Genomic DNA, 15,802 nt, shown 5'->3' on the forward strand with positions numbered 1-15,802 from the left:
CTGACTGGCATCACTAATAGCCACTGATTGCTGGCACTTGTGGGCACAGATTGGTGGCAATTGTGGGCACTGGTTGGCACTGATTGTTGGCAGTGGTGGGCAATCATTGCTGGCACTGGTGAGCACTTAATTGTAATCAGGGCACTGATGATCAGTGTCCTGATTACATACCGAGCTGTCACCTGTGAGGAGATGCCACTGATCGGCTCTCTTCTCCTCACACTCTGTCAGTGTGAGGCGAGGAGCGCCAATTACTGGCATCTCCGTGTCATATGACGTCCACCCAGAACGAGAGCCGCAATGCCCAGCCATCATTTGACGGTGGGCGGGCGGCAAGTGGTTAAAGTAGAACTATAGACAAAACTTTTCATTTTAGATTAAAGGTGAGTTATAACCCATTATTTTTTTTTTTTTTGCCATCTGTGTCCCATTGTGGAGATTTTCCTTCCCTTCCTGTCTCATAGCCAAACAGGAAGTGAGAGGAAATTCCTGCAAACTAAGAGACTTACCCCCAGGTCACCAGAACTAGTGTCTGCAATGAAAGATTACTTTTCTAGGGACAACACAAAATTTGGTATTTTCTTTCACTTTCAATGATAACGGTAAGCAGGACAAATAGAGAGGGTGAATATTCTTAACGGGGGCACAGACAGCAATACAGCCTGACAAGCGTTTTAATCCTTCTCCACTCTATCCAAAACTTTGCCTTTAGTTATACTTTAACGTACAGAAAAATACCGGATGATTCTGCCAGAAAGGCAATGAGCTCCTAACTTCTTAAGCACTCTGCCACTGCTGCACTTAAATCCCAAAGTATGTTATCACCCTGCCCTGTTCGTTTCAGTGGGTTACAGAAGGTTTTCACACTTTTGAAGCTGCTGACTGGTAAGAAATAATTCTTCCTAATTTTAGCATTTAGTCCCCATTTTACATTTTTTTTTCATTGGTGGTTATATCAGTAGTTCAGTAACTGACGGCTCAGATGCCATGAAGGCAAACAGAAGAAGTACTGTAAGGCTAGCAGAAAGTTTTCACCAAGCTCATTGACTTTGTCTTGCAGACACCTTAATCCTCTTACTCTGCATAGCTAACAGCTATGCTGGTAACATATTTCAGACCTCTCCCACCAGGCCATCTGCCTCGTACCCTTCTAGCCAGACTCCTTAATTATAAAGACATGGAAATTATACTTCGCCAAGCAAGGGAACAGCGCAACATACAATTTAACGGAGCACGCATCTTTTTACCCTGACTACTCTGCGGAAGTACAGTGCCGCAGAGCGAGATTTGCAGACGTTAAAAAGAGGCTTCAACAACTCCAAGCTCCATACGCCATGCTGTTCCCGGCGCGACTCCTCATCTCGGTTAGAGGCCAAGCACATTTTTTTGAATCAGCGGCTGATGTATCTGCATGGATTAATGCCAACGAAAATGCTATCCGCCAGACCAGGAGCGCTGCGCGGAGGGAGACTGACATCGGGCTCCACTGTTCCCAGAGGTGGGATGAGCAAAGCGAAAGCTACCTTTATCCTGTCTGTCTTCAGGACACAGGCAGTTCGGCTGGGAGACAAAACGGTTTTCTCCCCCCAGCGTTGTGAGCAATGTGAAGTTTCTAAAATCTACCAGTTTACCAGGAAAGAACTAGTTAATTCCCTTTGAGTTGTACCAGTTGTGCTGCACAAAGCTACCCTATGTTCTTAGTTTATCTACTTTCAGATATCAACCGACCGATCGAGTCGGAAATTGCTGGCTAGCCAATGTTTTCTCAGTCACACAGTGATTGAGACTCTACTGTTCTTAGTTCACTATTTTTTTATCACTGTTCAACTAAGCTGCTGTTATGATTCCAGAACTATTGACCTCACTTCCAGCCACCGCACGCACATTCACTGTAAAATTATGACTTGACACTTACCCAATGCCCTGTGACCGACATGCTGGTATATTATACTCGGCTGTGCAGAAATATGTATTACCCGGGCAACAAGGCCTGAGGCTCCTTTCACCCTATCACAGATACTTTATTGCTACTAGATGAATACTGTCCCAATACTGTCTTGGAATATTAGGGGTCTCCAGGACCCACTTAAACATACCCTGGTGTCCACCGTCCTCGGAAAGCACTCACCAGCTATTTATGCCCTTCAGGAAATCCTCTTGGTTCCAGAGATGGTATCTTGTGTTAAATTTTCATGGGTGGGATGGGCATGCCATTCCATGCACACCTCCTACTCAAGGGGGGTGAGTGCACTGGTACACCGATCAGTGGATTTCCAGGTGTATGACAAACTGACTCTGAAGGGAGGTATGTGATCCTGCTATGTATAGTGTATCAACTGAAATGCATTTTGGCTGCTTTATATGTCCCACCCCCTTTTAACTCAGAGGCATTGAGAAGCCTATACTGGCGTTTCAGCTAAGCAACCCTGACCTACCTTTTGTTGTGGGTGACCTTAATTGCTATATGGACCCTGGCCTGGATAAACATCCCCCTCTGGTGACTGGCCGCACCATTGCCCGAATAGCACTGCGGAAATTCACGGAGGCGAAGGGGTGAATAGACCCTTGGCGGGGCTGCAACCTGCAGCAAAAACAATTCTCCTGTTTTTCTAAGATGCATCTCTCCCTCTCTAGGATAGATCTCTGCCTATGCACACCCCAAACGTCCCGCCTCCTACATGACATCAAATACCTAGTCAGGGGTATCTTCGATTATTCTCCCCTATTGGTCTATCTGATCTCTAAACCTGACACGACCCTCCTGAGGGCCCCTTGGAAACTCAATGCCTTTTGGTTAAACCTATTTCCCTCCCATGATGGCATAACCGATGCAATTGCGGGGTTTTGGCTACAGCATACAGATTACCCTAATCTGAATGCAGTTTGGGATGCCTTTAAAGCATTCCTGAGAGATATCCTCATTACTGAAGTTACGGGTATTAAATCTAAAATGAGTGCACTGAAGGAGCAGGCGGAGTGAATGGTGAGCCAGCTCAAGACAAGGTTTATTGATAGCCTGAGTGATTTTAACAGGGAAGCCTGGCTGGCCGTGCAGGAGGCGGTTGATCGTATTATCAGTTCAGCAGCTGATAGAGATTTTTCGATAGACTTGCTTTTTACGAAGCGGGGGACAGACAGGCCAACTACTTGGAAAAATAGTGAAGTCTTCTCAGACCTCCCCCTCTATTGGTGCTCTATGCATCAAACAGGGAAGGATGGTGAACACTCCTACTCAAATCATGCAGGAGCTGGTGGAATATTACTCAGATCTCTACCAGTCTCGTGCAGGCTACTCGGAGGCGGAATTGTAGACCTACCTAGAGGCCGTTGAGCTACCCCACCTCTCCGCATCCCAAACAGCACTTCTAGACGCCCTCATTAGAATAGAGGAATTGCAAGAGGCGATTGGCCTCTCCCCTAATTCCAAGGTCCCGGGGGACGATGGCCTCCCAATAGAAATTTATAAACAAAATGGGGAACCCATTCTACCCCATCTCCTTAGAGTACTTAATTCAGCTAAGGAAAGTCAGTGCCTGCCAGTATCTAAGAGCCAATATTGTGCTTATACTGAAAGCGGGTAAGGACCCGCTAGACCCAGGTTCAAATAGGCCAATATCCCTTTTACAACATGATATTAAAATCCTAGCCAAGGTTCCAGCCTTGAGACTCAATAAGGTTATCTCCTCCATTATTCACCTGGACCAGTCTGGCTTTATCCTCCAAAAATCAACTGCCATAAATCTCTGCAGACTTTTCCTTAACTTGCAATCCCAACAAGATAGTGTAGGGGACAGGGCACTGCTGTCATTGGATGCCCATAAGGCTTTCCACAGCATAGAGTGGCAATACCTCTGGACAGTTATCGGTAAGTTCGGATTTAGAGACACGTTTTTGTCCTGGGTCCGGCTACTTTTGACTCCCCACAGGCAGTTATTAGAGAAGCGGGCCACATCTCCTTACCCTTCCGTCTTCACAGGGGTACCCGACAGGGCTCCCCATTGTCTCCATTACTATTTGCCGTCGCAATAGAGCCTATGGCCGCCTTAATTAGGTCTAATCCATCTATCAGTGGTTTTACATACGGGGGACTTCACAAAAAAACTCATGCTGTATGCCGACGACACCATGTTACTCTTGGGAGACACTTCCAACTCCCTGAGGATAGCGATGTCGGTCATTGAGAAATTTGGAGTGTACTCCGGCTTAGTGATTAACTGGACCAAATCCTCATTAATGCTAATAGATGCAGGACCTGATAGCCAGGGCCCTGCGCTACACAAAGTGCCAGTGACCTCAAGCTTTAAATATGTGAGGGTATACGTTACCCCTGAGACCCGAGATTATATCCCCCTCAATCTATCACCCCTGTTAGGTCGCATTCGCAATAGAATTAAAGTTTGGTCGAGATTAAAAATGTCACTGGTAGATAAAATAAATCTCAAAAAATGATCTTCATGCCACAACTTCTCTATATTTTGCATAATACCCCAATAGTGGCCCCCCTTAAAATATTTTGCATTATCAGCTCCATCTTTAAGTCCTTCCTATGGCATGACAACCCCACAAGAGTTAAACTGGAACAACTACAGAAACCCAAAGACGTGGGAGGCTTGCCCCTACCTGATCCGTGGATTTACTACGTAGCAGCCCAACTACAACATATTGCTCGGGCCATGTCTCCGCCGCAAGGAGAGGTGGGGGGAAACTCCGAAACAAATCCTATCAAGGCCCTTATGTGCCAAGTAACAGGGTTAATGACGTAGCAGAGGGACTGGGGGCCTTGGCCTATACAAAATCCAATAAGAAGTTCCCCAAGAAGTTTGCTATGCTCCAAACGATATGGAACAAGGCCAGACACCTGCAGGCCATCAAAGGCTTTAACAAATACAGCCCAATTTGTGACATTGGTTACTACCTGGAATTGCAATCCTTGACATGTGTGGCTCAGTGGAGGGAACACGGAGTCACGCACCTGAACCATATTTTTTTGGCGGACAAATTGAGGTCTTTTTCTGACATGCGGGAGCGATTTTGACTCCCACAGACTATGTACTTCTACCATATGCAGCTCCAACATGCTGTAAGGGCTCAATCCAGTGAGACTCAGTGGGTGCTAGCCCCAACCCCCATATTCCACTATATGGAGGAAGTGTCCTGTTTCAAGGGCTTTATCTCTAGCTGTTATTCAATATTATTGTCTGTATTCCTGGCGGGATTCCCTTTTGGGGGTGGTATACAAGTGGGAGAGTGACGTGGGCACTTTTGAGGAAGATCAGTGGAAAGAGGTCCTCTAGGCTGTCCAAATGTCATCCCTCAATTTAGCACAACGCCTATCCTAGTTGTACAGTATATCATCTTGCGGGTGCATTATACACCTGCAAGGCTGTTTAGAATGGGGGCGAGACCAAACTCCGATTGCCCTCTGTGTGCTAGAAACGATGGAGGCTTGATCCATATGCTGTGGTGTTGCCCCAAGCTTCACCTATGCTGGACAGGGGTCCTGAACACTATTAACAAGGCCTTTTCAGTTAATATCCTGACAGATCCCAAACCATGCATACTGGATATACTGGATGACCTCCCCCTTGAGGACAACTCTAAACCACCTATTGCAAGAGCCCTTTTCCAGGCTCGTCTACTTATCCTTCGGTGATGGAAGGCAGTTGACCCTCCCGCGCTCAAGGAATGGATTAACCGGGTGGGTGACACTTTACGGCTGGAGAGGTTTATCTTCCAGCATAGAGGACGCCCTGGTAAATTTGATGCATTATGGTCACCCTGGCTGGATACGCTAGAACTTTCCTCGGTGGACCTCATACTAGACAGACTATTAATCTAAACTAGTTGCTTGAGGTTTAAAATCTGTAATGGTGAGCTGTAAATGATTAATGAGGGAACATAACATTCTGACACTTTCCTAGTGCTGTAGTTATGGCTATGGTGTAGAAAGCATTTAAAGAGAACTTGTCATGGAGCATCTTTTAATACCACAATGACAATAAAAGGAGGAAAAATGTATAGTATACTGTTTATGCGCCCCCCCCCCCCCGACTCAAAACATCATTAGCTTTATGTACTGTATATTGGGTGATGGAGCAAACTACCATGTGTACGTTATTTTCTTTTATAAAATTGTTTACAGAGTAGTGTTAAGGCTATGCACCAGAAAAATGTCATAGAAAGACTCACAAAAACACATGTCGCGCTTGCTGTGCCATTATTTCACCAGATGCGCTTGGTGGCAGAAAATGGTACTTGAGTTTCTTTTGTGTGTTTGTCACATGAAAGGCAGCACATTTAAGTCAATGAGCTGTCATGAATCTAATGCACCAAAAATGCTCAGTGTAAAACGCATCACTCAAGTATAAATGCAGCCTTAAACTTACATGGAGTACAGACTATCCGCTGGGTAGTTCTAATTGTCATCCTGTGAAACTGGCTTTTTCTGAACTTCCCGACGCCGTGGGGTTGATTTACTAAAACCGCAGAGTGCAAAATCTGCTGCAGCTGTGCATGGTAGCCAATCAGCTTCTAACTTTAGCTTGTTCAATTAAGCTTTGACAAAAAAAAACCTGGAAGCTGATTGGTTTCTATGCAGAGCTTCACCAGATTTTGCACCATGCAGTTTTAGTAAATCAACCCCCTTATGACTGCTTGCATCACTATTTCCTGAATGGCCCCAGATCCGAGCCTGTGAAGATAAAGGCCATGTTTTTCCTGATTTTAAGCAAATCCGTTTGTAGTGCTCAAGGACTGAGTTTGCACAGCACAAAAGCATGTGATTGCAATAAACCTCCAGTAAAAATCCTGGTTCTGATGACAACCCCTGTAGATTATTAACAAAAATCTCAATACAGCGCATCAAGACAGGTTTGGATAATCATAAAAAATGACACTTTATTAATCAATACGTCTTGAAATCAAAAAACATTAAAATCTTGGCCAAAATTGATCTACAGTGAGCTACTTAAGGCTGACACAATGTACCCTTAAGAATACCATATAAATTGTACCCTATACTCGTATGCGAGTCCAAAGCATAGAAAGCTAGTATTCATAAATGTCCAATCACTGTGTCACATAAGGCATGTATCAAATGCACTCAGTAGCATATAACACCTACTGCCATAGATTCAGAAAATATTCCATCAAAATTAAGCAGATGGCCATCAAACATATCCCAGAAGTGGTAAGCATGTGATTCCAAATGCGCTTATCCCACGCAAAAGCATTGCAGTGCTTCTATAGGTGGTGGGCGGCGGCTTCCATTGTGTCTCCTCCTCCTCTGCATCACGGCGGCTTCCACCGTGTGTCTCCTCTCTTCTCCTCCTAGGCTTCCAGTGGTATCGTCTGTCCTTTTAGCCAATCGGGTGACCGGTCCCAGGACCCACTTCCTGATTGGCTGGCAGGAGTATCAGTGTGACAATAGCGAATTATCATTCGCTATTATCACACAACTGGGTGGGCTCAGGGTGTAGTGTTCTGCCCCCCGAGCCCACCCTTTTTTGAAGCCTATTCGAGCCTCTGGCTCTAATCACATGCTTAATAAAAAAAAAAAACAAAACCCATTGGAACTTATACATCCGGCGTCCTGTATGTAGATTAGGGGGCCAGATGAAGATGCATTGATGGGGGGGGGGGGGGGGGCGGCACCTGTGTGCCCCTAATGGACGGGCCCTTCACTGCCTCCCATCTTATTCTTGGACAATCAACATCTGCCTGGACATATTCCATGGTGATTGGATTTGGGTGACTGAGTTTCTCATGTGCCTATAAATGCTGTATAAAAGCTACTTGAACGAGTTGATAAAAGGTCTTCAACGTAGTTGAAAAAAATAATAAAACCAACTATTACTAGGTAAGCTCCAAGCACATTGCTACAAAGCTACTGTGTCAACCTTCTTACCATTTCCTGCAGCATGGATTCCACAGAGACGTTTCTGATGCACTGTTCTATATACACAAGAATGAGATGACTTGTTGTTGCATGTGTGCAGTTTTGCCTAGAATATGGAGTGTATGCAGTTGATTTGGTTTTCTTAGCTTTGGCATTGCTTAGGATTTAAATATCCCATTCTGTAACTGCAGTGATGAGCCAAATAAACAGTCTGTTAAACAACAATGATTTCACACTTGTTTTCAGCACCATATCCTTCCTGACTCCCAGCAATTACTTGAGACATCTTAGTTATATAATTAGGCAAAGTTCCCAATTTAACAAAATATTACATGAATCATGTTAAAATGCTGTTTAAAAGCCGGATGATTTCTTAGGAGAAAGGGACATCTCGCTCTTCATTAAAAAAAAAAAAGAGCATGTATTCTCTTTAATTTCTATATAAAAATCAAAATAATGTTAGTTGTAGTAATCAAAATAAGCTCTCTCCCCACGAGTGCAGGAACTCCATTTTTATATATAGAGGAAGGTGGAAATGAATTCATATTTGCTGAGAAGTTACTGGTGTGTGACAGTACATGCAAATGCAAACAATACAGAACCAATGTACTCTCACCTTGAAGAGATGCCTGTACAGCTTTCATTCTTTCTGAAATGTACCAAATTCTCAAAATAATCTGCTTGGCTCCTACACTGGGGTAATGTTTGTTTATCTGACTAAAATATGTTGAATCTTATCACTTATCATGTTTTGGATATTGCCTGCTTTTAGATAAACCACATTACGCTGCTTAATGTGAAGAAGTTTGCACGATAATGTGATCTCCTCATTTGGCTTCATTGTTGTCTTCTTTATATGTGGATAAAATATTGGCCTCCTTTATTGTCCTAAACTATCTATCTCACAAAACTGATTAATGAGCACAGTAAATCAACATAATGTCCATCAAGTTCATCATGAATGCTGCTGCTGGACTCATCCACCTTACAAACTGCTGAGTGTCTGCTACCCCTCTCTGCCAATTCCTCCACTGGCTTCCACTCACCCAACAAATTAAATTCAACATACTAACAATAACTTACAAACCCATCCTCAACTTGGCCCCCAGCTACATCGCTAATCTAGTCTCAAAATACCAACCAAATTGTCCTCTTCGTTCCTCCCAAGACCTTCTGCTCTCTTGTTCCCTTATCACCTCCCTTACTCACCTCCTGGACTTCTCCCGAGCCTCTCCCATTTTTTGGAATTCCCTACCCCAATCTGTCTGACTATGTCCAACTCTATACACTTTTAGGCAATCCCTGAAAACATTTCTCTTCAGAGAACAACTGTACTTTCTTTATCGTACATCACGGGACATTCATTACTTACTGGGTTATACTCCATCTTCAGGTGAATGGACACTAGTAGACAAAGTTGTAGACAGGAAGTTCATCCCTATACAAGAAAAAGAACCGCTGCTCCAGGTGTATGACCAGAGCCTAAAATGGAGTGTCTCATAGAGTGCCAGCCCCAGCCCGCCTCCGTGGGAAACTTGTAGGAGAAGAAAGAATTGGCTGCACATCCAGAAATCCCGATTGCCTTTTATTGTTCACAATGATAACACCAAAGGCACCAACATAAGGTCATGTAGATGAATTTCACACATACATTGTGTGCTTAATCATGGAGCTTTAGGACTGCCCTATCAGGGTTCAGTCTGACAATGCCACTGCAGTGGCCTATATAAACCACCAGGGTGGTACCGGGAGTCGTTCAGCTCAGGAAGAGGTGAACCACATATTAGCCTGGGCAGAGGGACATGTGCTGGTTCTATCGGCGGTCCATATCCCAGGGGTAGAGAACTGGAGGGCAGATTATCTCAGCTGCCAGCAGATCTACCCGGGGGAATGGTCCTTACACCCGAAGGTGTTCCAGGAAATTTGCCAGCGCTGGGGATGGCCAGATGTCAATCTATTGGCATCCAGGTTAAACAACAAGCCGCATCAGTTTGTATTCCGAACAAGGGATCCCCTGGCAATTGGAGCAGATGCTTCGGTAGTTCCATGGAGCCAGTACTCCCTGGTTTATGCTTTCCCCCAATCCCTCTCCTTCCACATTTGTTGTGCAGGATCCGGAGAGAGGGGGTTCCAGTCATTCTGGTGGCACCAGCCTGGCCCAGAAGGCCCTGGTTCCTGGAGATTTTGAGATTGGCAATAGACGGGCCATGGATGCTCCCACGCCGCTCCGATCTACTGTCTCAAGGTTCTATATTCAACCCCAATTTACAGTCTCTAAATTAGACGGAATTGTTATTGAAGCCAGGGTGCTAAAGGATCGTAGCATCTCGGGACCGGGCGTGTCTGCCTTAGTGAATGCTAGGAAAGCAGTCACTAGAAAGATCTATGATAAGGTCTGGAAGACTTGTATTGCTTGGTATGAAGCCAGAAAATGGCATCCTTGGAAATGCGTGATTGGGAGAATTCTCTCTTTTCTAGTCGGCTGTGGAAATCAGATTGGCTTTGAGTACAATCAGAGGTCAGATTTCGGCTGTGTTGGTATTCTTCCAAAGACCTTTAGCCTCCCATTCGCCGGGTCTGAACCTTTATGCAGGGGGCAACTGGTTTGCTTCCCCTCCATTAGGTCACCTATGTGTCCTTGGTGCTGTCTGTGTTACAGAAACAACCATTTGAGCCTGTCAAGAAAATTCCTGTAGTCTTTCTGTCACGTAAGCTAGCCTTCCTGATGGCCATCACCTTAGGTAGAAGGGTGTCGGAATTGGCGGCCCTTTCATGTAGGGAACCGTCTTCAGCATGACAAGGTGGTGTTGCGTCCTATTCCATCCTTCTTGCCAAAGGTAGTGTCGGCCTTTCATTCAAATCAGGACATTGTTTCACCTTTTTATCTCAGCATTGTTCGGCAAAAGAGAGATGACTGGATTCCTTGGACGTCGTCCGGGCAGTCAGAGTTTATTTGTCTAGATCTGTGGAGATCCGAGGATCAGACTCCTTTTTTTGTTTTACCAGAAGGACCCAAGAAGGGGCAGGCATCTTCTAAAGCTTCCATTGCCAATTTGGTCCACCGATTGATCATTCAGGTCTATGGTTTGCAACGTAGGGCTCCCCCCTTCAGGGTGAGAGCTCGATTTACCAGGGGTGTGGGAACCTCCTGGGCTTTTCGCCATCAGGTATCTGTGGGTCAGATTTGTAAGGCTGCTACCTGGTCTTCAGTGCATATGTTCACAAGATTTTATCAGGTAGATGTTAGAGCAGCCAAAGATTTGGCTTTCGGCCATAGTGTACTACAGGCTGCCGTTTAAAGTCTGTTGGATATTTTTTGTTTGGCAGGGTGTCTCCCTCCCCACAAGGCTATTGCTCTGGGGCATCCCAGTAAGTAATGAATAAAAGCCTAACTCTGTCCCGTGATGTATGATAAAGAAAATAGGATTTTTTTGTCATACTTACCTGTAAAATCCTTTTCTTTGAATACATCACGGGACACAGAGGTCCCTCCCCTCTTTTGAGGATTCAGTGCTTGCTACAAAACTGAAGTACTTCCTGTATGGGAGGAGTTATATAGGGGTGGACTTCCTGTCTGTCTTTGTCTACCAGTGTTCATTCACCTGAAGATGGCGTATAACCCAGTAAGTAATGAATAATAGCCTAACTCTGTGTCCCGTTAATGTATCCAAAGAAAGGATTTTACAGGTAAGTATGATGAAAAAATCCGATTTTCTTTTTCTCCATCAGCTCATCTCCCACAGTTATTACCTTTTGTACATCACAGGTGATATAATTTGCTGCTCAGTGATTGCAGTATTCTAGTCTGCATCTCCCCAAGGTAATACATAAAACCTGGCCTGTTAGTGGGCCTTGAGGACAGGGTTGATGACCACTGCTGTAGCTGATATGTATTAGTCCATCAGAACTCAAGATAATTTCCCCTTTTCCCCGACACACACAGTACATGTTCTTGCTTTCTTATATAGTGTACAAAAAGCCTAGTTTTTTTTTTGTTTATTAATAAACTCTTACAAATTACAAATTTTTTCTTACAGATTAATTAACATATTTTTACAATTATTTTCTTCCAAAATGTTAACATATATTATTATTTTCATATCCATTCGCTCTTACAACTCATTTCTTCCTTCTCATCCATCTTATAGTCACTAATTCCTGCCCCCATTTTATTCACTTTATACTATATTTTCAGGTCTTCCTGTATCCGTTGTTAGGTATGATCTATTCCACTTTGCCCAAATCTTTTCATATTGCTGCACATTTCCCCTTTGTCCATACAATATTCTCTCATGTGGTACAACTTGATTTACTTCTCTCACCCATTGACTTATTGTCAGTGGGTTTGGCTGAATCCATTTTTCCACAATTTGTTTTCGTGCTAGGAATAGTACTTCTTACAAAAATATCCTAGTATATCTACACCCTCTTTCTTCTTTTACTACCACCAGCAAACATAGTTCCACAATGGCCATAATAGATTTATTTATGACTTTTCCTCATTTCCTGACCACCTGTTGCCAGTACCTCCCTATACTCCCACACTGCCACATCAAATGGAGAAAGTACACCCCCCCCCCCCCGCCCACATCTTGTGCAGTTTGGCACGGGCATCCTCCCCATCCTGTACAATCTATTCGGTGCCAAGTATGTCTAATGTATTATATTTAATTAGATTATCCTGTTATTCATTGCTGGGGATACTTTCAAGTGAGAAGAACAGATTTCATCCCAGTCCTGATCATTCATATCTGGGATGACTGCCTGCCATTTATCCCTTACTCCCACTGGTTCTCCACTTATTTTGCTCTGTAATAGGTGTGAATATAATTTGGATATCAGTCCCTTTGGTCCTTGTGATCTTAGAATGCCTATAAGGGGGTATTTAGAAATTTTTAATTCCTTTCTTCCAAACTGTACCTATAGTAAGTGTCTAAACTGTAAATACCTATAGAACTGTTTGCTCTGGAGGTTATATTGTTTGCACAAATTCTCATATGACACTATTATATTATTATTATACATCTGACCGATAATTGTTACTTTTTTCTGTTTCCAGAATTTACTATCTTCGAACAATTCTAATTGCTCGAATGTTGGATTGTTCCATAGGGCAGTTTCTGGTGGGATATCATTAAATCCCGTCAGTTTTTTTGCCTCCTTCCAGATTGACCTGGCCAGTTTTAGAAGGTGAATTTTTACTCTGACCCTTCTTAATTCTTTTATTTCTAGTCCTACCAGTAGATCTCCTACCTACCTCGTTTCTTGTTCCTGCATTACCCAAGTTCTTAAATGTTTTAATTGCCCCGCCAGGTAGTATAAATATAAATCTGGTATTGCCAACCCTGCTGCAGTTTTAGGTCTTTGTAACGTAGTGAATTTTAATTTACATCGCCCATGTGCCCAGATAAACCTAGTCAGCTGGGAGTTTAATTTTTTTAAATATATGTTTTGGTATCTTTACGGCCGAATGTGCCATCGGCAGTATAATAGATTTAATCAGCTGTATTCTCCCTGCCATTGATAACGGTAATTTTTTCCATATTCCCAGTTTGTTCCTCACATATTCTACCAAGGGGTCTATATTTGCTTTAAGGGCTTCCTCTGGTTCCAATGTAATATTTATTCCTAGATATTTAAATGTTTCAACTATTTTTAATAAGGTCCGAGGTTCCCCTTCCTTTCCTGGCCCCAGTAGCATCAATGCGGATTTCTGCCAGTTTATTTTAAGCCCAGAGAGCATCCCATATGTTTCTATTATTTTCATTGCCTCCCCCAATGAGGTGTGCACCTCTTCCATATAGGGCTGAAACAACTAATCGATTAATCGCCAACTAATCGATTATGAAATTAATCGATTACTATTTTCATAATCGATTAATCGGCCAGTAACATAATGGGGTTAAAAAAAAAACTAAAATGAGTCCTTTATAGTACAAAAAGAGCAAATAATTGTTACTGTAAATATTACTTTCACAGTTCTACAGTAAAAAAAAAAAAAAAATGAACCCCTTACAGTAGTGATTATCTGCTTTTTTTTGTACTATAATTTTAGTTTTTTTAACCCCATTATGTTACTAAACGTCTTAGACCTGGTTCACATCTGTGTGTTTTGTGGTGCTTTTTGCAGAAACGCACTACAGTTCATTGACATGGTTTCCTACGGGACAAGTTCACATCTACGCTTTTTCAGCCGCTGCGTATTTGGAAAGGGTCAGGGACTTTTAACGCAAAACGGTTCAATATACTTCAATAGAGAAGCTGCAGAAAAGCATGTAATGCGTTTTTGCAGCAATTTGTGTTTTTTAATCTGCCCAACAACAAATTGGGCAAAAAAATTGCAAAAAACGCGAATCGTCGCAAAATCACATGTGCAAAAATCAAAACGCACAGCAAAAAGCACTGCAGGAACGGATCAAAAGCAAACTGCATAGGTGTGTACCAAGCCTTATGCTGGCCACACAGATCAATATAGTCAGTATATCTCCTCTAATAGTATATACAGTATATCTCTCTAATAGTATATACAGTATATCTCCTCTAATAGTATATACAGTATATCTCTCTAATAGTATATACAGTATATCTCTTCTGTCTGTTATTCTCAGAGTGGATTAGAGATTTTTCTCCATAACCATATAGTTGGTTATTTATATTTACCACTGCATAGAGATATTTAAGAATAAATTGCCTTTTTTTTTAAAAACTTTACAGATTAACTAAATTATACACCACACTTTTTCCTAAGGTTATTAACCGATTAATCGATTAATCGAAACAATAATCGGCCAACTAATCGATTATGAAAACAATCGTTAGTTGCAGCCCTACTTCCATATATAATATGATATCATCGGCATATAAGCCTATATGTTCAATCTTTTCCCCCACCCTGATCCCTTTATATATTTTAGATTGTGTAAATCTATTGGCCAGTGCCTCTATTGCCAGGGAGAATAATTGGGGGGACAGCGGGCACCACTGTCTTGTTCCCTTATCTAGTTTTATTGTAGGGGATAACATTCCATTTATTAATAAATTAGAGCATGGTTGCTTATATAGTATTCCCACCCATTTTCTAAATCCTTCCCTGAATCCGCTTTTCTTCAACACCGCCTGAAGAAACTCCCTTTCTATGGAGTCAAATGCCTTGGCTGTAACCAACGAAGCCAAAGCACTCGACTGCAGGAAATGCTCCCTCAGCTGTACCACAAACTGGGTTCTCCTAATGTTATTTGTAGTGGACTTCCCCTGCATAAATCCTGTTTGGTCTTCTGATACAATGGACAAAATTACCCCGTTAAGCCTCTTCGCCAATATTTTTGCCAGTATTTTATTAATGTTTAATAACGATACTGGTCTGTATGACGCACAATCGTTTCTAACTTTTTCTGCTTTTGGTATCAGTATTACTGTTGCGTTGTACATAGAGGGAGGCATTTCTCCCTGGAGGAATGCTTTCCTATACATCTTGGTCAATGTCTGGGCTATAATCTCCACATACCGCTGGTACATTTCCAATGGAATGCCGTCTGGTCCAGGCGACTTGCCCTTTCCCATAGACTTAATAGCTTCTTTTATTTCCTCTACCCCAATATCTTTCTCCATCTCCCTTTTTTGTTCCTTTTGATTAGCGCAGTGCAGTGCCGACTTCCTGGTGGGCTCTGCACGTGGGCTGTGCGAACACGCCGGAGCTCATCCTTACTCTTGAACATTAGGAGGCCTCTACTTATAGTGGTAGTTACTAGAAGCTTCATCACTCTTTTTGGAAAGATGGTTGGAGGTTCCCAGGCCTTCCCAGTGGTAGCAATAATGGTTGCAGCTCTCAATCATCCAATGGTACAAAGCAATATGTGGTTAGCATGTCAAGTCTTAAACTATTACAAAGCTTTTTGTATCAATTAG

General features: G+C 42.9%; 1 protein-coding gene across 6 annotated transcripts in view; it reads left to right on the plus strand.

The window, feature by feature from the left end:
* The window catches only part of ENOX1 (ecto-NOX disulfide-thiol exchanger 1), an 855,443-nt gene that overhangs the window by 456,689 nt on the left and 382,952 nt on the right, over nucleotides 1-15,802 (plus strand). The window lies entirely within an intron of this gene.

The sequence above is a fragment of the Aquarana catesbeiana genome, linkage group LG02 (assembly GCF_042186555.1).
Source record: "Aquarana catesbeiana isolate 2022-GZ linkage group LG02, ASM4218655v1, whole genome shotgun sequence".
Taxonomy (NCBI): domain Eukaryota; kingdom Metazoa; phylum Chordata; class Amphibia; order Anura; family Ranidae; genus Aquarana; species Aquarana catesbeiana.